The sequence below is a fragment of the Rousettus aegyptiacus genome, unplaced genomic scaffold (assembly GCF_014176215.1).
Source record: "Rousettus aegyptiacus isolate mRouAeg1 unplaced genomic scaffold, mRouAeg1.p scaffold_m13_p_12, whole genome shotgun sequence".
Taxonomy (NCBI): Eukaryota; Metazoa; Chordata; class Mammalia; order Chiroptera; family Pteropodidae; genus Rousettus; species Rousettus aegyptiacus.
Window position 1 is genome coordinate 67,470,197 of NW_023416287.1, and position 23,079 is coordinate 67,493,275.

Genomic DNA, 23,079 nt, shown 5'->3' on the forward strand with positions numbered 1-23,079 from the left:
TCATAAGAAAAAAAAAGACATTATTAAGGCATTTTATAAAGCAGAGATCCAAAGGTTTAGACTTCATCTACTGGAAAACAAAAGAAAAACACATTCTTAGCAACAAGTGAAAGAGAGACTTTTGTTAAAAAAAAAAAAAGGGAGGGGCAGAATACACTTCCATTAATATGCAGGAGTGGAAATAGTCCATTAAACACCATGAACAACCAAGGTGACAAAGCAGCTCAGAAGGAGAAGAATCTTCAGAAGTAAGCTTAACGACATAGAAATATATGACTTAAATGAGAGAGAACTCAGGATGGTATTTATGAAAAACTCAATGGGATCCAAAATAATTCATATCAACAATTCCAGGAATCGAAAAAACTGAATCAGCAGAATGATTTTTTTTTTTTTTTTTTTTTTTTTTTTAGCAACGAGATTAAAACCCTAAAAAAAGAACCATAAAACTTCTGGAGATGAAGAACACACTAAAAGAGACGAAGAATGAAATAGCAAACTTGGGAAATAGAGTTGACCAAATGGAGGAAAGGATCAATGATATCGAAGACAGAAATCTAGAAATAAATCAGAAGAAGAGAGAGACTGAAGAATGAAAAATAATGAAAGGAAAATACAAGAGCTAGCTCATACCATCAGGAAAGGAAAGAAGAATAATGGGTATTCGCAAAGGACACTTCATAATGATAAAGGAAATCATACACCAAGAAGACATAACAATTATTAATATCTATGCTCCCTATCAGGGAGCCCCGAAATGTGTAAAGCAATTACCAACAGAACTAAAGAGAGAAACAGATCAAAACAATATAGTAGGGGACCTAAATACCTCACTGTTGTATATGGACAGATCATCCAAACAGTAAATCAGTAAGGAAATAACATCCTTAAATAAGACACGTGAGACCAACTGGCTATAATTGACATTTACAGAGCCTTCCATCCCAAAACAGCTGCTTATACATTCTTCTGTAGTGCACTTGGAACATGAAGGATTGCCCACATACTGGGACACAGAGATAGCCTCAACAAATAAAAGAGGGTCGAAATCATACCAACCATATTCTCTGATCATAATGCTTTGAAGCTGGAGATCAACTGTAAAAAGAAAGTGGGAAGAACCACAACTACATGGAGATTAAACAACATGCTACTGAAGAATGACTGGGTCAGAGAAGAAAGAAGAGAGATCAAGAGATACAGAGACACAAATGACAATGATAGTACAACAAATCAAAACTTTTGAGACATGGCAATAGCGGTAATAATGGTAAAGCTCACATCGTTAAGGAATGAGCCCAAATAAACAACTTAACCCTTCATCTTCAAAAACTAGAAAAGGAAGAACAAATGAAGCCTTATCAGTGGAAGAAAAGAAATAATCAAAATTGGAGCAGAATTAAATGAAATTGAACCCCCCCCCCAAAAAAATAGAAAAAATAAATGCAACAAAGAGCTGGTTCTTTAAGAAGGTTAATAAAATTGACAACCCCATGGCTAAACTCACTAAAGGAAAAAGAGAAAGGACACAAATAAACAAACTCAGGGATGAAAGAGGAGAAATTATGACAGACACCGTAGAAATACAAAGGATCATACAAGAATACTATGAAAAAGTATATAATGTCAAATTTAATAACCTAGAAGAAATGGACAAGTACTTAGTAAGATACAGCCTTCCTAGATTGAATCAAGAAGAACTGGAAAATCTAAATAAATAGACTTATCAGCTGTATGGAAATTGAAGCAATCATCAAAAACCTACCAAAAAGTAAAAGTCCAGGACCAGATGGCTTCACCAGTGAATTCTACCAAACATTCAAGGAAAATTTAATACTTATTCTCCTCAAATTCTTCCAAAAAATTGAATAGGAGGCAATACTTCCTAACTCATTAATGAGGCCAGTATTACCCCATACTAAAACCTGGTAAAGGTAATACAAAAAGAAAACTACAGACCAATATCTCTCGTACACACAGATGCAAAAATCCTAAGTAAGTTGCTAATGAACAGAATACAGCAACATATTGAAAAGATCATACACCACAATCAAGTGGGCTTCATCCCAGGGGCACAGGGATGGTTCAGCATTAGCAAATCAATTAATGTGATACACCACATAAACAAATTAAAAAATAACAATAATGTGATCACATCAATAGATACGAAAAAGCCTTTGACAAGATACAGCATTCATTTATGATCAAAACATTTAACAAAATTGGAGGAAAGTACTTTAACATAATAAAGCCATATACGACAAATCTTCAGCCAACATTATACTTAATGGCGAAAGACTAAAACCCTTCCTTCCAAGATCAGGAACAGATAAAGCTGTCTTCACTGTTATTCAGTATAACATTAGAGGTCTTAGCGAGTGCAGTCAGGCAAGAGAAAGATATAAAAGGCATCCAAATAGAAAATGAAGAAATTGAACTGTCACTATTTGCAGATGACATGATTCGCTATATAGAAAACCCTAAAGACTCCACAAGAACACTACTAGAAAAAATAAGCAAACACAGTAAAGTTTCTGGATACAAAAGCTGTTCAAAAATTCATATCACTCCTATACACTAATAATGAAATGTCAGAAAAAGGAGTGGAAATATAATTTTTTTTTCAATTGCAACAAAAAGAATAAGCTACCTAGGAATAAATCTAACAAAACATGTGAAGGACCTACATAATTAAAACTATAAGACCCCATTAAAAGAAATTGAAGAAGATAAAAAAAAATGGAAAGGTATTCTGTGTTCTTAGATTGGAAGAATCAATATAGTTAAAATGACCTTATTATCTAAAGCATTATGCAGATTTAATGCAATCCCCCTCAAAATCCCATCATCATTTTTTAAAGAAATAGGAAAAAAATCATCAGATGTGCATGGAAGCACAAAAGACCTCTAATCGCCAAAGCCATCCTGAGAAAAAAGAACAAATAGCAGAGCTGTCACTCTGCTCGACTTCAAATTATGCTGCAAAGTGACAATAATCAAAATGGCGTGGTCAGAAAAACAAACACACAGACCAGTGGAACAGAATTGAGAGTCCAGAAGGAAACCCAGGTTTATATGGGCAAATAATTTTTGACAAAGGAGTCAAAAATATACAGTGAAGAAAAGAAAGTCTCTTCAATAAATGCTGCTGGGAAAAGTGGAAAACCATCTGCAAAAGAATGAAACTAGGCTGTTATCACCACACACAAAAATTAACTCAAAATGAATTAAAGACCTGAATATAAGACCTGAAACAATAAATTACATAGAGGAAAACATAGGAACTAAACTCGTGGACCCTGGACTTAAAGAGGATTTTATGAATTTGACCTCAAAGGCAAGGGAAGTAAAAGCAAAAATAAAAAAAATGGAACTATATCAAACTAAAAGGCTTCTGCAGTAAAAGAAACGATCAGCAAGGTAAAGAGACAATCATCTGAATGGAAAAATATATTTGCAAACACCTCCAATAAGGGCCTAATATCCAAAATATACAAAGAACTTATACAATTCAATAACAACAACAACAAAATCCAATTCAAAAATAGGCAGAGGGCCTGAACAGACAATTTTCCCAAGAAGAAATACAAATGGCCAACAAATATAAGAAAAGATGCTCAACATAGGTAGCTATAAGGGAAATGCAAATCAAAATCACAATGAGATGCCATCTCACACCTGTTAGAATAGCTATAATCAATAGGAAGTAGTAACAAGTTTTGGCAAGGATGAGGAGAAAAAGGAACCCTTTTATACTGGTTGTGGGACTGCAAATTGGTACAGCCACTATGGAAAACAGTATAGAGGTTCCTCAAAAAACTAAGAATTGATCTACCATATAATCCAGCAATCTCTCTACTGGACATTTACCCCCAAAGACTTGAAAATTATATATGAAAATATATTTGCCTGGTGATGTTGATAGCAGCAACATTCGTGGTGTCCAGGACATGGAGGCAACTGAAGTGTCCTATGACAGATGATTGGTTAAAGAAGCTGTGGTACATATATACAGTGGAATATTACCCAGCCATAAGAAGAGATGAAATACTGCCATTTGCAACAACATAGATGGACCTGGAGATAATCATGCTGGGTGAAGAAAGCCAGATAGAAAAACATATAAACCACATGATATCACTTATATGTGGGATATAAACGTAAAATTAACGAAAAGAAAAAAACATGACAAACTCATGAACATGACGATAGACTAGTGGTTACCAGAGGGTAGGGGGATAAAAGGAGTCAAATACGTGGTGACAGAAAGAAATCTAATTATGGGCGGTGAACATACAATGCAAAATATATATGACTAATTGTTGAATTGTACACTTGAAACTTACTGGATTTTGTTAACCACTGTCACCATAATAAAAATAAAACAAATAAAAATAAAGTTTATAGAATTACAATTACCTTTAGTTGAAGTCTGTTTCATTTAAGTTAAGGAAATGGAAGAGAAGATTTTAGGTAAAAACAAGACATAAAGACATATCTTGGTAGAATATTAGAATTTGTGGAGGACCACTGGAATTGTATGAACAGTGGATGTAATAGCCAAGAAAGAGAAAGAGCTGGGCTTAGGAAGAGAAATAGAATATTATTGGTGTTTTGCAGTCCATTGACTAAATACCTTCTTCCTAGGCAAACCTAGAATACACTAAAGAAGTGTGGAGCCTTATTTTGTACTGTACAAAATGTGTTCAAACTACTTAACATTGGTTACAATTAAGCCTTCTTGAAAAAAATATTTATTACTGTATTTCTTACAAATGACTTTTTTTTCGAAATGGTTAATTTTACAGGTAATATTCATTTCATCTGGTTTTCTTCTCTCTTCTCTTACCCTTTGTCCTCTTTGATTTTTTTCTTCTTTTAGGAGTTCTCTGAAGGTTCTCTTATTGTTTTTTATTGTTGTCTGAAACCCTCAGCTTTTGTAGTTTTTAAAGTCAGATCTTCTGGGTATGGGGTTTCGTAAGCATTTTCATATTCATTTTACTGTGAAGCTAGCTCCTTGCTCAAGGGGTTCAGTTTTCTGGTCCCTAACTAATTGAATAAAGGACAGATTATCTGGAAAATGAGAAATTATAGCCTAATCAAGAATAACTTGAAATACTTTTTTAAAAATATATATCTGGTTATCATGCCTTTCTTGGCCTTTCGTGTTATTAATAGAAAAGGGGAACAACAATTTTATCCTTTTTCTTTTCTCCTTACATCCTACTCACCCTCTACCCTGAGGGAAAGTGGAGGGAGGGGAAAGGGGTAAGGAAGGGGAGAGAGGGAGAGGGAGAGAGAGGGGCAGGGGGGTGAGAGAGAGAGAGAGAGAGAGAGAGAGAGAGAAGGAGAGGGAGAGAGAGAGAGAGGGAGGGAGGGAGGGAGGGAGAGAGAGAGAGAGAGAGAAACAGAAACGCTTTGGTTTCACAGTGATGTGAAGACAAAGTCCTATTCCATATTCTTCCATTCAGAGCATACTTTGGATGAGCTTTGCTTCATTCCTAAGGTTAATTTTCTGTATATGTACTGGGCAAAATTTTTTACCCAACTGCAATAATTGAAAACTTTTTTTTTTAGTAGATTTGGGCTGGAAAGTGAGCTAGGGGCTTGTTCTTTAGCTTTAAGAAAGTGAAATCTCCACTAAAAACATTTAATGTATCTTACCCTTTTTTTTGCCCACTGCATTTTAAACAGTAGCTGAAACATAAATTAGTCAACTGAGGGAGAAGAGACAACTCTTTCTTGTAGAAGAATTCCAAATAAAGCAGATAACTCCCTATTGAGAAGGTGGAACATAATTCCCAGCCTCTGCTCCAGAGAGTGAGCTGTATTCAACAAAGGAAAAATAACTGCAGTGGAGAAACCTGCCATACACTAACTTAACAAGTGGTCGAGTAACGTCACTGGTATCTTAGATGTCACATACCCCTGCTTTGATGTGATGACAATGGCATTTCACCTCTGTGGTATTCTTCCCCAAAATCTATAACCCTTCTCTAATCATGAGAAAAATATCAGAAAAGCTCAAATTGAGAAACGTTCTTCAAAAATACCTGGCCGGTATTTCTTGAAATTATCAAGGTCATGAAAAACAAGGAAAGACTGGGAAACTATCACAAGCTAGAGGAAACTAAGGGTGACATGACAATTAAATATACTCTGAATTGGATTGTGGAACAGAAAAAGGACATTAATGGAAAAGCGAAGTCTAAATAAAGTCTGGAGTGTAGTTAATAGTAATATAACAGTTTTGGTTCTTAGGTGTGACAAATGTACCACAGTAATATAATAATAATAATAGAACTATATGAGAAGTAAATAGGAACTCTCCATAATATTTTTTGCAACTTTTCTGTAAACCTAAAAATATTCTAAAATAAAAAGCTTATTAAAAATAAGTCAATCATAACACTGACAAAACGGTTTCCTGGAGACTGCCTGCTGTGAATTTAGAAAGAGTAATAACTTTTTTCTTGATAGGATTATTTTCATTGTGCTTTTAAGGAGAGAAGGGAGAGAAGTGGTTCCTAAAGGGAGTGCCCTTGTAAGAACAAGAAGGTGCACGTCAGCACAAAAATACGTTCATATAGTATAGTTAAAGTCAAGATTTCCTGTTGCCTAGAAATGTTTATTCAGAAAGAATTGTGAAAACTATGCTAACATTCACTGCCAACAGGGATAGAGGACGTTTCTGTTCTTCCTTTCATCGAAGTTGCTTCTATTTTAGGAGCACAGACAGGGCAGAATGTGTGGTAGTAGTGATGGCGGTATTAATTTTTGCTGTTTATAGGACCCTAATGGGTTAGAGATAAAGATCTTGGCCAAAACAGAATGGTAGAGTGATTAAGAGCGTGAACTGGTGCCACACTGCTGGGATTTGAACACAGTTCCATAGATTCTGTGTGATCATGAGCAATTTACTTCCCTACATCTCAGTTTCATCGTCTGCAAAATAAGGGATTAATTGCACTTCATAGGGTTTTTGTAACAGGAATGTGTGACATGTAATAAGTGCACAGTTATATCTGTTTTTTTAATTATTATTTATAATTATCAGGTTACAAATGTGGAAAATTGCTGCTATTGTGATATGCTTTTGTTTCAGTAGTTTAAAAAATTTTTCTTCTCTCTTCAAGATATTATCATTGACTTTCGTTTTCAGGAGTATGACTATGATATGTTTGGGGTATGTGTATGTGTGTGTGCGTGCGTGCGTGTGTGTGTGTGTGTGTTTCCCCATGTCCTCTTTGGAGCTCTTAGAGCTTCTTTGGTTTATGGTTTGTTTTGTTTCACTAATTTTGCAAAGTTCTTGACCAATCAGTATCTCTTCAAATATTCCTTCTCTGTTATATCTCTTTCTGGGATTCCGGTTACACGAGTTTGATAAGGCACCAGAGATCTTGGATGCTTCGTTTTTGTTTTTGTTTTTTTATCTTCTTTGTGCTTCATTTTGAATTATTTCTTCTGCCTTATTTTCAAGTTATTTGCTTCCTGCGCTGTATCCAGCCTACTGATAAGGCTGTCAAAAGAATTCTTTATTTTGTGTTTAATACCTGACATTGTACGTTAAAGAACAGTAGAGACTGAGGTAAATTGTACTTACGCTCAGAAATGGGCACCTCTTTTCTTCTATAGGCAGGCAGGCAATGTGTGTTTCAGTCATTCTGGTCACTAGCGGAATTGGATTTGGGTTTTATTGTTACTTTGGTTCTCTTTGGTGTACCAGACTTTAAATTTCTCTAGTGGGCTTCTGCTACCTTGTGCTTAGTGTGGATTCTAGAGTACTGACAGGTTTTTCCTAGTGTTCCTGGTCCCTGCGTGTAGGTAGGGCAGGAGTGTTTCCTGACTTTTTTATAGAAGATTCCAGCTTTAATTTCTATGAGAGAAGGGCCCAAGAATTGAGCAGTTTTATACGCATGCACTACTGACGAGGACTCTATTAGGTCTCTTGCATTAGCCCCATTATTTCTTATAAGCCCCTGGTATGGGCTTGTTAAAAAGATTGAGCAAGTGAGTACAAACTCTTTTTGTGTCTGGTGCTCCCAGGAATGTGTAGCCCATACTCAGCCTTTAATAATTTGTTAAAAATTTTAGGTGTTTTCTTCTTATCTTCTTTTTATGGTGACCACCTCTTCTGCATTCCGTGTCCTGTCTCTCTTTAGAGAGGCCGGTCACCCTTTGGAATTCAGTTCACCTGATTGCCTTGTGTCCTGAACTCTGATGGGCCCTCAAATTTTATTCTACAGAGCATCTAGCACTTTTTCATTGTTAGTATAATAGCAACATTCTCCAGACTTTATGCATTCTAAGCAGGTTGGACGTCTTTTCTAATCGTATGTCTTTTATATATGTATTTAAACAGTTCGAAGAAGAAATACTTCACATATAGAACTGCCTTTCTGATTTTGAATCTAATGGTAGTGGGTTTTAAAATAATAATAGCAATGCTGAAATGAATGAATAAGAGCATATTCTTTAATAGATATTTGAGTACCTGCGAAGAGATGTTATAAAATGTGCTGTGTAATGAGGTTAGTTGTTCATCAAGATGCTTTGATTCTATGACATTAGAAGAATGAATCTCCTATCATGGTTCGCATTTAGTTACAGATTCCACTTTATAATTAATGTTCTACGCTTTGATTAAATTATATAAGGCATTGGCCATTCATTTTTGCCTTAATTCTTCTTCTATTTTAAATATAGAATGAATAGAGAATATGCCATTCAAAATGAATCTGAATATTATGGTATAGCTTAAATGCTATAATAATTCCACATAATTCCATAGTAAGTCACAATAATTTTATTAAAGTAAAAAAATTTTCTTTCCAAGGTTAGAGTCCTATACTTTGCCATAGTTATCAGTTTTTGCTACTTAATAATGTCTTTATGTCATTCAATATATTTATTCATCGGTCGTGCATATTGCAAAATCAGGACAGTCACTAAGACTGTCATCATGGATTTTTATTCCTTTTATCCAATATTAATCTAGTGAAAAGGCAAAAAGAGAAAAGAAAGAAGGGAGGGAGGGAGGGAGGGAGGGAGGGAGGGAGGGAGGAAGGAAGGAAGGAAGGAAGGAAGGAAGGAAGGAAGGAAGGAAGGAAGGAAGGAAGGAAGGAAAAAAATGAACAAGAACCCCGAATGATAAGGAAGTCTTTTGGCTAGGACTTTGGTTTATAAAGACAATTCAAATTTTTGACCTTTTTCTTTGCAAATACTGAGAGGGCTTCTGGTTCTAGTTGGCCTAACTCTTGAGGTAGCTTAACTCTATCAGATATTTGATTATTTGCTTTTCTCTGACTTTTAAAATTGGGAAATATTAATTAATTTTCCAGCCTTTTACACCAGAAAGGGAGTGGTCAGTAATTTGCTATTTTGTAATGTTTTTGCAGTTCTTTGTTTTAGGGAATATATGCTGTGATATAATTTTTTTTAAGATTACTAAGCTTAGCTATTTTATTTTTCTAAATTTTAGTTTTATTTATTTTAATGTTTAACAGTTTACTTATAATTTCATATTCTCTGTTATAAGAATGTTTTTACTCCATAGAATTCCACCTTGCATATTATGTTACATAGAAAGTATAATGTATAATTTAACAAAATCAGTTATAAAAGATTTAAACCATGGGCACTTAAACGTAATAGCCTTTTTTTTTTTTTTTTACTTTCTATTCATGATCCAACCTATTCTATTAGTTTATTTTACATCTGCAAGGGAGCATAGAGGAAAAATTATAATAATATGAACAAAAGTAATTTATATTGAAAGTAAGCTTATGATGCTGCTTTTATTGTCTTTTTAACACAGACCATATTAGACACATCAATGGCCATAAACATTTGTAATAATCCTTCAATTTACATTGAAAAAAAGTTTGAGATTTTATTTAAATATTTCCAATACTGACATTTACAATAATTACTTAAAAGCCATGAAAGATAAATGAAATTCAACATTAAATGTGGGAAAGTAGCTCCATAGCATATTCTGAGGCATTTACTTTAAGGTAAGAAACAAACAAAACTGAGGTACTCTGTTTTGACTGCTTTTTGTTTGCAGAATTAGTAGGTGAAAACTTGTTATGATACTGGAACTGATTTCAAATTCCACTTTTTAATTGGTGTATAAAAATGATGAAACTATATTCATCCTTGTATATAGGATATATATTCACTATAATATACATATTTTAAGTCTGTACTATGTGTTTTTCAGACTTTTTTTATAGGACTTTTCCTTCAGAAGAACAGACTCCTAGACTTCAGGAACTCAGCCAAAAATTGAGGATATGGGAACAAGAAAGAAAAACAAAGCAGGGTTTTAGTTTGGTCAATTTTGTTTATTTTCTAGAGCGGAGACGAAGTGAAAGTCTAAATGTGTCTCTTGCTTTTTTTCAGTCTTTGTAAGATTTTCCTCATTTCCATGTTTTAGTCATTTCGATTAATTATAGCTTTTTATTGGAGTCCCATCATTACCTCTTTATGAGACTGGTAGTGATGTTTCTGCCCACAAATAAAGATCATTCCATTGCCGTGATGGTTAGTGATGTTGAGCACTTTTTCATGTACCTGTTGGTTGTTTGAATATCTTCTTTGGAAAAAGGTCCGTTAGGTTCTTTGCCCATTTTTTAATTGGGTTCTTTGGTTTTTTGCTGTTGAGTTTTATGAGTTCCTTATATAATTTGCATATTAACCCCTTATTGAATATGTAATTTGCAGATATTTTCTCCCATTCCATAGGTTGCCTTTTGATTTTGTTGATGGTTTCCTTTGCTGTGCAGAAGCTTTTTAGTTTGATGTAGCTCCACTTGTTTATTTTTGCTTTTGTTGTCTTTGCTTTTGGTGGTCAAATTCAAAGCATCATTGCCAAGACCAATGTCAAGGAGTTTACCATCTATGTTTTCTTTTAGGAGTTTTATGATTTCAGGTCTTACATTCAAATTTAATTCATTTTTGAGTTGATTTTTGTGTATGGTGTAAGATTTTTGTGTATAGTGGTCTGGTTTTATTTTTTTCATTTGGCTGTCTAGTTTTCCAGCACAATTTATTGAAGAGATTATCCCTTTCCCCTTATATTCTTGGCTCCTTCATCATAAATTAATTAACCATACATATGTGGGTTTTCTTCTAGGTTCTCTATTCTGTTCCATTGATCTATGTGTTTGTTTTAGGCCAGTACCATACCGTTTGATAACTGTAGCTTTGTAATATAGTTTAAATCAGGTGGGATGATGCTTCCAGCTTTGTTGTTCTTTCTCAAGATCACTTTGGTTAGTTGGGGTCTTTCGTGGTTACATAAAAATTTTAGGACTTTTTTTCTATTTCTGTGAAAAATGCTTTTGGAGTTTAAATAGGGGTTGCACTGAATCTGTAGATTGCTTTGGGTAATATGGGCATTTTAAAAATATTCTTCCAGTCCATGAAAGCAGAATAAATTTCATTTATTTGTGTCTTCTTCAGGTTTTTTTAATTAATTTATTATTAATAAAGTACAGATCTTTCACCTCCTTGGTTAAATTTATTCCTCAGTATTTTATTATTTTTGATGCCATTGTAAATGGGATCATTTTCTTCTTCTTTCAAAAGTTTGTTGTTAATAGTAGAAATACAACTGACTTTTGTGTATTGCTTTTGTATGCTGCAGCTTTACTGAATTTACTTATTAGTTCTAAGTTTTTTGATGGAGTCTTTAGGCTTTTTTTATGTATAATATCATGTCATATGCAAATAGAAACAATTTTGCTTCTTTCCACTTTGGATGCTTTTATTTCTTTTTCTTGTCTAATTGCTCTGGCTGCACTTCCTGTGGAAAATTATTTAATAAATCAGTGAAAGTAACCAGGACAAAATTTGGGGAAAGTAAAAGTATATGTCATTGCAATATGATAAGGTCTGTAATAAATGTTTTTATTTAAATATGAGTCTAAGTTTTCAAAGGGTTAATCACTGTAAAAACCAACCACAGTGATCTTAGAGACCACTTTCTTGATGAAGTCAAGTGATTCTCACTCATCATTTCTTCAATCTATTTCTCATAAAATCCCAGGATATTTACAGCCATAGGCTTTCTAGTTCTCAGGTAGGTTTTAGCAGATTGCAAACTACAGCCTATAAGCCAAATTCAGGATAATGCCTACTTTGTAATAAAGTTTTACTGGAACAGAGTCATCTTTATTTGGTTATGTATTATCTATAGCTACTTTTGTGCTACAATGGCAGAGTTGTTTCATTGCGGAGGCTATATGGCCCACAAAACCTAAAATAACATCTGGCACTTTACAGAAAAACTTTACCTAAGTTTCGGTGGGGATTATCCACCCAAAATGAGATGTGTAGATCCAAACAGATCTCTCTTTTCTGTCTTCATTTGTATTTTTGTGCTTTTACTACCTAGCACAGTTATTTATTTTGTTTTTCCTATCTCGCTGATTCTGATCTTTAATAGTTGTGTCCAGAATTCCAACATTTCAAGATTTTGTGTCCTTATCTTTCTGAGGAAAGCAAAAGAATTGTAGCCCTTCCAGTGGATTAAGAAGAAATTTATTTTTTGTTTTATTTTTTTAATTTTTGTTTATTTTTACCTTTTATGGATTAATCTGTTTGTCTGAGCATACATATTTTTTTCCTTGCTACATTTTCCTTTATTCTACTCTCCTGCTCCTTTTCTCCTTTTCCATTGACCCAGACCTGCAGTGACTTAATAAAAACAGCACATGTGGAGACCTTTTGGTATAAACCTTTTAGTTAATACCTTAAGGTAAAAGGCATTTTCCCTTCTCATGAAAAGATACCTAAATAATGCCATTTTTGCCATCCAAGATAGCATATGGCCAGGTAATACCTTGTTATCTGGAATTATATAGTTGTTTGGTGGGGATTTTAGGTTTGGTTTGGTTTGATTTTTGTTTTCGTTTCAATTTTGTTGTTATTTTTATATGTTATATATGTTTATGGGGGCTCCTTCTTTCTAAAGATTCTGCAGTGTATATACAGTGGACTTGTAAGAAACAGGTCAGGGAGGGTGGAAAACTTATAACTAGTAGGTAAATAAGTCTTAGAGATCTAATGCACAGTATGGTGAATATAGACAACAATATTGTATTATAAACATCAAACTTGCTGAGACTAGATCTTAAATATTCCCACCACAAAAAGAAATGATGATTATCTGACGTGATAAGAGGTACAAATTTTCGCTACAACCGCAATCATATTACCATATACAAATATCAAATTGACATGTTGTACATGTTAAATTTGCACAGTGTAATATGTCAGATATAATTCAATTTAAAAAATGTGCATGCACGCACATACACAGAATAGTGTACCCCTCAGCACCTTGCACTTCCTTATCCTAATGAAGCAGCCAAGCTAGTTTGTGCCAAGTTAGGTCAGGTTATAGCTTAAAAGAACAGAGGTCTTTTACCAGAGAATTCCTGGGTGCTTGGCACTTAAAACTTATACAACAATATGCATGTATTAAGGAGATGTATAATAGCTTCAGTAGAACTCTATAGTAAATGTCCTATCCCTGTGTGGTGATAATCCAATTGGGGAAGAAAACATTAACTCTCTGTAGTTTTTTTAAATGTTTACCTAATTAATGAAATATATCTTAGACATGTGACATAAGCATAAGTTACCTGGGGTTTTGTACAAACATCTTGTTTTGCATATGAAAAAACATGTTTTATATTTTATGTGTACTTAAGAAACTGCCTTCTTAGAAGTTAATATTTATTCATATTTAATCAATTTTTCCCAGTCTGTTTGTGATCCATTCTATCCATCTTTTGTGATCCAGACAGATTGTATTCTAACAAGGTTAGAAAGACTAACAAATAGCAGCAATTTTTTAAAATTAGTATTTCAGTTAATTCACTGTAAAAGAGCTATGACTTTGGTGGCCTGGAAGCTTCTTATCTTAATGCTATAGAAGTGCAAGATAGACAGAAATGGAACCTGGAACTTTGTCATATTAGTTTAAACCAGTAATCCTCAGTACATTAGTCACTGGGGCAGCTTGATAAAATGCATACCTGGACCCATATCTGGAGAGGATCCTGGGATTTGCATCTCTTACGAGCTTGAGCTCCCAAGTGATACCAGTGCTGCTGTCTGTGGACCACACTCCTAGAACTTCCTGCCTGATAATAAGTTTTTCTCTATTTGCAGCAGGTTGATAATGTGAAAAGGTTAAACCCAGTGTAGACAAACTACTAATATTGAAGTGTACTCTGATAAGCAAGGTATACGATTGTGAAGCATTAGGTATAAGCAAAGAATTAACTAAGTGAAGGATTTTGAATTCCTAAAGGTTATATCCTGATTTCCCTTTTATCTGAATGTAATGCTGGTATTTTTCAGGAAAAAAAAAAAAAAGGAAGGCTTATAAGAAACTGCATTTATCACTGGTGAAAACAGCTTTTGGGGCTTTTCGCGTTCCTTGAACCCAGTCTCTCTCCTTCATGGTTTGCTTATTTTTCTTTTATGCAACTTTTTGGCCAGTTCAAATTTTGAATGACGTATGAACCCAAAATAATTATCATGACTGTTCTTTGAGTCAGCTGGACCTTTTCTCACCTCAGACTTCTGGAAAGTATTTGGTTGTCAAATTAGAGCAGTAGCCCACACCATTTGGTATGATTAATAGCTTGAATGGGAAAAGTGGATATAGATATATATTTTTCTTCCTGAATTTTTATAGTAGTCTATAACTGAGGAGAGAACCTTTCTAAAAGGAGACAGAAAAAAAAAACAGTAACACTTTCATGGAAATAAATACATAAAACACATTTTTTAGTTACAAAATTTAGATAGTTTGTCCTATACACAAAGGTAATAGAGGCATTTAAATTTTACTGTTTATTATAGCTGGTTTTGTTATAAGGAGATATATGTGTTCCTAAAAATCACCACACTGTAAAAAATCATACCCCCCAAAATCCACAGTGTTTATGGGGAAAATGGGCTTAGGGGCCAACACTCAAAAACTTCATGAGTGAAACATTTTTTAAGGAACCAATAAAAACAATATCACAGTTTTACACAAATAATTAAGAAATGTACAAATAGTAAAATCAATATGATGCCTTACCTTAAAAATACCTTATAGAAGTGGACTTTGAAAGGGTTACAGTTTATGAGCTATTATAAGGTAGTAGAAGAAGGGTTACTGTGATTGGATGGAAAGGTTTAACAATTGATCCTGGTGGGTGTGGCTCATAATGCAGGTGAACCCATAGCTGGTAGATGTTTGAAGTATGAGGCGTGTGGATGTGTGTTTTGTGCGGTCCTACTGGGCTTGTGTCAGCTGAGTGCCATTTTCTGCCTGCACCTAGTGTTTCTCATGGGTTATGTTCACATTTTTCTCAAATTATTTATGAATACATCAAATGCACTGAAACAAATTTGCGCTTTCAAAACAAGCATTAAGGAAGAAATGACAGTATGGTATATGAAAGTTCACACTTGGAGAAATGACTTTTTATTTTATTGCAATTCAGTTGCACAGGCACCAGGGGGAGTAGTAGGTTCACATTTCGCAGAAGCACTGACCAGTGCTTTTCTTCGTTTTGCAGCTGCACATATGGTAGATTATTATCATTTTATGGTTATAGTTATAAGCAATTTGGTAGAAAATGACAGTTAAATTATACAGTGTTACTTTTATTTGTTTTAATTTCGTAATCTAAATATATTTTTTAAATGAGAAAACAAAAGGCAGAATAATTTTTAGTAGAAGGAGTAAGTAACCTTTCCTGTTACTTAGTGACACAAAACTTAGTCTTGTGCCACCCAGTGGAGCTTGCATTTCATTTTTAATCGATCTCTTGTGTATGATAGAAATTGAAGCATGTAGCTGAGAGATTATGTCTACATTCTGGGGAGTGAATGTTTTCAGCTACATTATCATTACTCCTACGACTTATTAAAAGGGAGATTTCACTGGCAATTGGATTGACAAATACATGAATTTAAAAATCTTCTACTATTTCCTAGAGACAGAATATTCCCAAATTCTATTCCATGAGGCATCCTTAGAAATGATGGCAAAGCATATTTATTTTTCTGAACTCTATCAGGATGTGTACACAGACTGCTCTCTGGGTACAGGCATCATCGCCTGTTGGCATCTTTACATAAAACCCTTTTATTGAACTGAAGGAGTTAACAAAATGCCAGGGAAAAGATGTGCAGAGTGCCTGCCTTGTTTGTTTGATACTTGCATATTCAAAGGGAGTGTCAAATACTTAGTACTTAACATTTGCATGAAGGTCACCATGATCCAATTTTAAATACCTATTTATTATAAAAAATAGATTTGCCTTGAGTAAAAGAACTAAAATTTCTTTTGTAGTATTTAAGTACAAAACTACTTTCATTATTAAGCCTTCCTTAGGTATTTCCTTGACTTGCTCAGCATTAATACCTGTTGATGCCTGTATGGTGATCTGCATATCTTAAAACGCAGTCTATCATTTCTGCATGGTTTGTATATTTCAGAGTCATTACCTGAACTGGGAGAAAGATATACATAACCTGCTTGATCATTGAAAATGTCAAATCCAGTAAAATAATGTAGTGCTTGTAATCTTTATTCCGTTAATATAAATAGGTCGTATCAGTGATTTTACCAGTGTGAGGTGTTATTTAGCATTTTTTCATTGCTTTTAAGTCATTTTTAAACAGTTATTGCACAAGTGGTATAGATGGAACTAGAAAACAATTCATTTGAGTGTTAGAAAATTGAATATTACTGTAATCTTATTGATGCCAGTTGGAGAAAAGAAGAAATTTTATTTTGATGGATAACATAGTCCTTAATTTTATTCCATGTGATTTCTTTTTTATTGTATATAGGTAACCTTAACTTAATTTACTTGTCATTTTGGATTCACTTCAAAGGGTAATCAAGTCGGGAACTAATCGTGTAATATTATTCTCTCGTAAAGTAAATTTTACGTTTCCTTCAAATGAAACTGGTATGTGTTAGCACTTTCTTTATAATAAAGTGACATCATTAAACAACGTTTTGATGATGCTCTAACAGTAATAGGATATTAAAACTTTTTTGGAGTATTAACTTTTGTTATTTAAATGTTAAACCCTGACATTATGATTTGAAAACACTGAAAACATTTTGGGAAATTGGAGGTTTACCAACGGTCTTGCCTTTGTTTTATAAACTGTATAGTGCCAAATATATTCATATACCTCCACTGGATAATAATCATGTTTGCAATATGGGACTGCTATAGAACCTCATATCACACTTCTTTTCTTGAATAGTTAAGAAATAGAAATTTGGGGATCACCAGCATATATATTGAGTTTGAAACTGTGCTAGAATATAAGGTTATAGGAGGAAGTAGTGAAAACAGAACAGGTCCTAGAAAATTATCTTAGGAAATATCTGCATTTAATGGTGGGTAGAAGGGAAAGTCAGTGAAAGAGATTTAAAAAGGAGCAATCTGTAAGGAAAGCAGAATAACCACCAATAACTCAGAAGAGGTGATTGTTTGAAGAGGGAGAAAGTGACCAACAAGAAGGATAAAAACCAAAATCAGGTCGTTGTATTTAATAGATTAGAGGAGTCTATGGCCACGCCACTCTGAACAAGCCTGATCCTGTCTGATCTCGGAAGCTAAGCAGGGTCGGGCCTAGTTAGTACTTGGATGGGATACCACCTAGGAAGACCAGGTGCTGTAGGCGTAAAAAATAAAAAATAAGAGATTGTAAGCTGACAAGGTCCTTGCAATCCGTGAGGTCAACCAAGGGTTGCCTCGCCTAAAAAAAAAAAAAAAATATAGAGGATATTTGTCAAGAATACAGTATAAGTAAAGTGACAGGACAGAAAAACATACTGTATTGAGCAAAAACTTAAATTGGAAACAAGGAAGTAGAGAAAATGAGCATAGATTAATCTTTTAGAGTTTTGAATGGTGAAGAGGAGAGAGATGTTGGCAGCTTAAGAAGAAAATATTTGATGAGAGCTTTTCTTAAGATGTGCTTAATCAAAGGCTTATGTGAGGGAGCCAAAAGCTATTGAGATCATGAGAGAGAAAATAATTTATAGGACAATATCTGAAAGATATAGAAGAGGAGGAAGTCAGGAACACAGACAGAGATGTTTGTCTTAGAAAGTATTTATTCATTCACTCATTTATTCAACATTTATTGAGTGCCAAGACCCGAGGGAATGATGTTTTGAGATGGGAGTTATAAGTAAGTTTGTGGTATATTAAACAAGGTCGTGTTGGCCATCTGCCTTTTCTGTTAAATGAGATGTGCTTAAAAATGAGTAAATTTTTCTGCTTCCAGAAGCAGTTGCTCAAGCTAATACTCTCTAGTTATTCCATTATAAGTTTTTTCTTTGTCCACATTGGACAGTGTTATAATTTATGTTTCACCTGTCAAATATAATTTAGAAAATTCAAGAAGGGGAAAAAGTCTCTATATTTATACTCTTCTTTCTTCCTTCCCGATGTTCCAGAATTCCTTCTTTCATCATTTCCTTCATACTTAGAGAATCTTTAGCCATTCTTTTAAAATATATCTAAATTCTCTTAATGGTCCTTTATCTGAGAATTTCTTGATTTCCCCATCATTTTTGAAGGATACTTTTGCTGGATATTGAATTCTAGGATTGACCGTTCTTTTCTGTTAGCACTTGAAAATGTGCCACTTCCTTCTGGCCCCCAAGTTTTGTAATGAAAATTCACTATCATTTAATTTTTTCCCCATTTAAATAAAAGCTGCTTCTCTCTTGCTTTCAAGATTTTTCTTTGACTTTAGTGTTCATTTTGATTATAATGTGACTTGGCATAGATTTCATTGAGTTTATGCTGTCTGGGGCTTGCACAGCTTCTTTGTAGGTTTATGGTTCTTGCCACATTTGGAGAAATTTCAGATATTAGTTCTTAATATACTTTTTCAACTCCACCCTCTTTCTGCTCTCTTTATAGGACTCCAGTGACACGAATACTGGATCTTTTGTTACAGTCCCACAGGTCCCTGATTCTCTGTTCATTTTCTTTTTTCAGTCTATTTTCTCCCTGTTAGACTGGACAGTATGTATTGTTCTAGTTTCAACTTCACTAATTTGTTTCTATGTCCTCTCCATTCATTTGTTGAGCTTATCTACTGAGCTATTCTGGTTATTGTATTTTCAGTTCTAAAATTTTCTTTCAGTTCTTTATATTTTGTATTTACTTGCTGAGACTTTTTTCATTTGTTTCAAGCCTGTTTGTAATTGCTCATCGAAGTATTCCATGATTGCTGCTTTAAAATCCTTGTCAGATAATTTCAACATCCGTGTCATTTCAGTAGTGGCATCCGTTGATTGTCTTTTCTCATTCAAGTCTCATACCCTGGCTTTTGATATGGCAAGTGATTTTTAATTGTATTCTATCCATTTTAGATATTATGTTATAGTCTTTATTTAAATCATCTCTTTTAGCAGACCTTTTCTGACATCACACCAGTGAGACAAAAAGGAGGCTCTTCCTCATTACTTTTAGGTGGAGAAAGAAGTTCAGGGTCCCCACTTAGTCTCCTTTGACATCCAGGGGGAGGTAGGGACTTTTTTATTACTGGGTGGTGGGGCGTGGAAGTTGAGCTTACTAGACCTCTGCTGATACCATCCTGGCAGAGAAGGGCAGGGGCCTCCCAGATGGCCTTTGTTGTTGCTGCTGATATGTATGAAATTCTTGGTTTTCCACTCAGCTTCCTTTGACACCACCCCTATAAGGTTCGCTATGAGACCTCTACTGGTAATCATGAGGTTGAAAGAGGTAGAGGAGGGAGTTATTACTATAGATATGGATTAAAGCACTGGCTTCTCCTCAGTGGCTTCTGATACTACCTTGGCAGAGTGGAGGTAGGGGCTAGAGTGATACTTAGAAGTCTAGGCTCCTCACGTAGCATGTGCTGATGGCAAAATGGGTGAGGTTGCAGTATTTTCTGTGCCGGTTGTCTAGGGTAAGGCAGTTCTTGTCCAAAAGTTTTTGGTTTTGCTGGACGGGGTCCCTTTCCTTTTTTTTTTTTTTTTTTTTTTTTTTTTGGCTCGCGAGAACAGGCTACTTTGACACCCCCCGGATGTCAAAAGAGACTAAGTGGGGACCCTGAACTTCTTTCTCCACCTAAAAGTAATGAGGAAGAGCCTCCTTTTTTTCTCACTGGAGTGATGTCAGAAAACCAGCTAAGGCTGGTTTTTCAAGAAAAATCACCAATAAACAAACTAAGTTTAGAAATTTTCTGCTTGCTAGTGGAATTACTAAAGCAGTCAGAAAATTAAATAGAAATCATAGGCTTTTACCATTCTATTCATTACTTTTGATTTTTACAGTAGATCCAATTCTCTTTTGTTAAGCATATATACATAAAAACCTAGGTCTCAGGGATTTTCTTTTAAATGTGGCCTCTTGGATTAATTTATTTAGGAGTCACTGTTAAAATAGTAAGGTAAAAACCTAACTCCTTGATTTTATTGATACTGTAAAACTTTTCTCCTTGAGTATTTCTCTATAATATTTGAGTGGAGGGTCAAGCAAATAATCTGGTTCTTTACCAGTTTTTAAAATGTCATTCTGCTAAACAGTCCACATAAGCTCAATTATATTAGGAACCAGTGAAGTGAAGTTGTTCATAAAATGCTTTATTACCTTCAGTCTTTGCAGCATTTGCTGAATTTAGATAATAAACCTGCACATAGGAGTTACTTAATTTTTCTCTGAGTAATAATTTACATTTGTGAGCAAAAGCCTCAGTCATTTTCAAAGAGGCAAGAAATGAGATATTCCTACTACTTTTTCTAATTTAACCTTAAAACGTTAGATGTGATTCCATTCTATAAGAACTCTCCATTTTCACTCTAGTTATGAATACTGTTTTATGGAAATTGTTCGATTTTTACCGAGAATTCTATTGGCTCAAATTTGCATACTGCATTAAAAAGTGTATGCAACTCTGGTGAGAATGCTCTTCCCTAAGGCCATAGCTAATAGTCTGGCAATGATAAACTGAATTCAGAAATTATACTGTAAACTTAGGCTTAAAAGTGTGCTTGGGCAGAAGATGGATATCTATTTGAAAGTACAAGAGAAAAAAATGGGGTTGTTTTTTCCATGGACTCTTCACCCCAATATAAATTCTTAGGCCCTAGGGGAATATTTATGAATTGTATTTCTTCAGTAGTCAGCCACAATAGAAACGTTATGCTGCTCTGAAAATATAGAATGCTGTGTCCTTCTAAAGAAGAAAATGAGTTATTTTGCATGTCTTATTTTCTATATACTTTTTTTCCCAAGAGACCGAAAGAGAGAAAAAACATCATATCCTAAGGGTGGAGTAAAGTAAGGAAGCAAAGGAGTCCGATAACATATAATACTTCAACATAAAGAAGGAGAATGGGCTTCCTCCCATGATATGGAGAAGGTAGAGTACTTAGAGATGCTATACACACTCATAGATGATTGTGGTCCCAGGCCAGCAGTCAGCATCACTCAGAAGCCTGTTAGAAATGTATAATCCTAGGCCCTACCTCAGATCTACTGAATGAGTATCTACTATCTAGCAAGATTCACAGGTGGTTCCTGTGTATATTACTTTTAAGAAACACTGATATCTAGTGGTTCTAGGACTTTACTCCAAATCTCAGCTCACTGGCAAAGTAACCCTGAGTAAGTTGTCAACCATTCTGTGGTGCAGATTTACTTGTAAAATGAGACTAATAATAGTACCTTGTATTTTTTTTCTTTTGATGGAAATTAAATGTCTTCAAAGCACTTAGAAGTGTGCCACAGCAAGTAGAGATTATACTGAGTTACCCCAGATACTATAATTCACATACTTAACTATTCCTGATGATAAGCATTTCATTGTGCCATAGATGATAGTGGTATCTGACTCTAATAAGAGACCACTAATGAGGAATCTGAAGAAGGGAGAGATGACAAGAACAAAAATTAAGAGCCGAAAGATGAACTATATGAGGAAGGTGTAATGCCACTGGATTACTTAGTTAGTCAAAGAGAAGATTCAGGGACCTCTTAAATTCAGTTTACATTTCTGCTCAGAAATGAATGGTCTTACATAGCAGCATAAATAGTTCAAGTAGACAAATACAGGAGTATGATGAGGGGGAAGTATCATATATATTGATGTTGATAGTTCATGGAGAGTTTTAATTTATGACAAGAATGAAGTTCTGCTTGAAGATAGGGAGCAAGATGAGATGACTTCTTGCTAGAAAGCTTTTAGGCTGTTCCTCATGGCTGGAGCTAGTAGGCCCCAGGTTGACATGTTTAGCTCTGCTTCACAAAGCACTATACTCACAACTTCACTTAGTGACCTTTCAGAGTCTAGAGAGTTTAGTGTGTGGACTATTTTCAGTGGTCTGTATTATCAGGAATTTACCCATTTTGAAATTGGAAATTCTCAATTGTTATTGCAGTTCACCTTATAAAGTAACTTCTGGTTGGGGTAGGGGTGTGATAACAGCCTTCTTTTCCTACAGTTCTAGGCTAGTTGCTATAACTCAAAAAAAAAGGCTAAATTGATTTAAAGTACCCTTTCAAATGGAAAAATACATCTCTTTCAGATCTAACTGAAATATGGAACCGTTAAACAAAAGCTAAATTTTTAAGCAGGTTAGAGACAAGGAAAAAATGCAGTTTTCAATAGAAGTGGTTTTGCAACTTTGTCTTTAATGTCTATCATGAATGCTTGAATATGTATATCCATAGACTATTATGTGAAAAGGAAACTATAAAGAAATCGAAATTCTCATCAATGGGGCACATCAATAGCCTGCTTTTTAGGATATCTGCATATGAACTTTTAAGTGTCTTTACCTTTAAAGTTGGAGAAATAAACAAGGGTCTAATGATCTGAGCAAAAGATCTAAATAATCTTAGTTCCAAATTTGTTTCTGTCACATCTTATCTTGTGGCTCTGCAAGAAACAAGGTAGAGACTATAATGCTTAGAAAACTCTAAAAAAGTTAATTTAATTACTCTAACCAGATATCTTTCTATGGCTCATGTTTTTGTTGCTGTTATTCAG

General features: G+C 34.4%; 1 protein-coding gene and 1 pseudogene across 6 annotated transcripts in view; both read left to right on the forward strand.

The window, feature by feature from the left end:
* KIAA1328 (KIAA1328 ortholog) overlaps positions 1 to 23,079 on the forward strand; it is a 218,664-nt gene that overhangs the window by 59,317 nt on the left and 136,268 nt on the right. The gene's annotated exons all lie outside the window — the stretch shown is intronic.
* On the forward strand, positions 17,609 to 17,727 carry LOC118610261 (annotated as a pseudogene).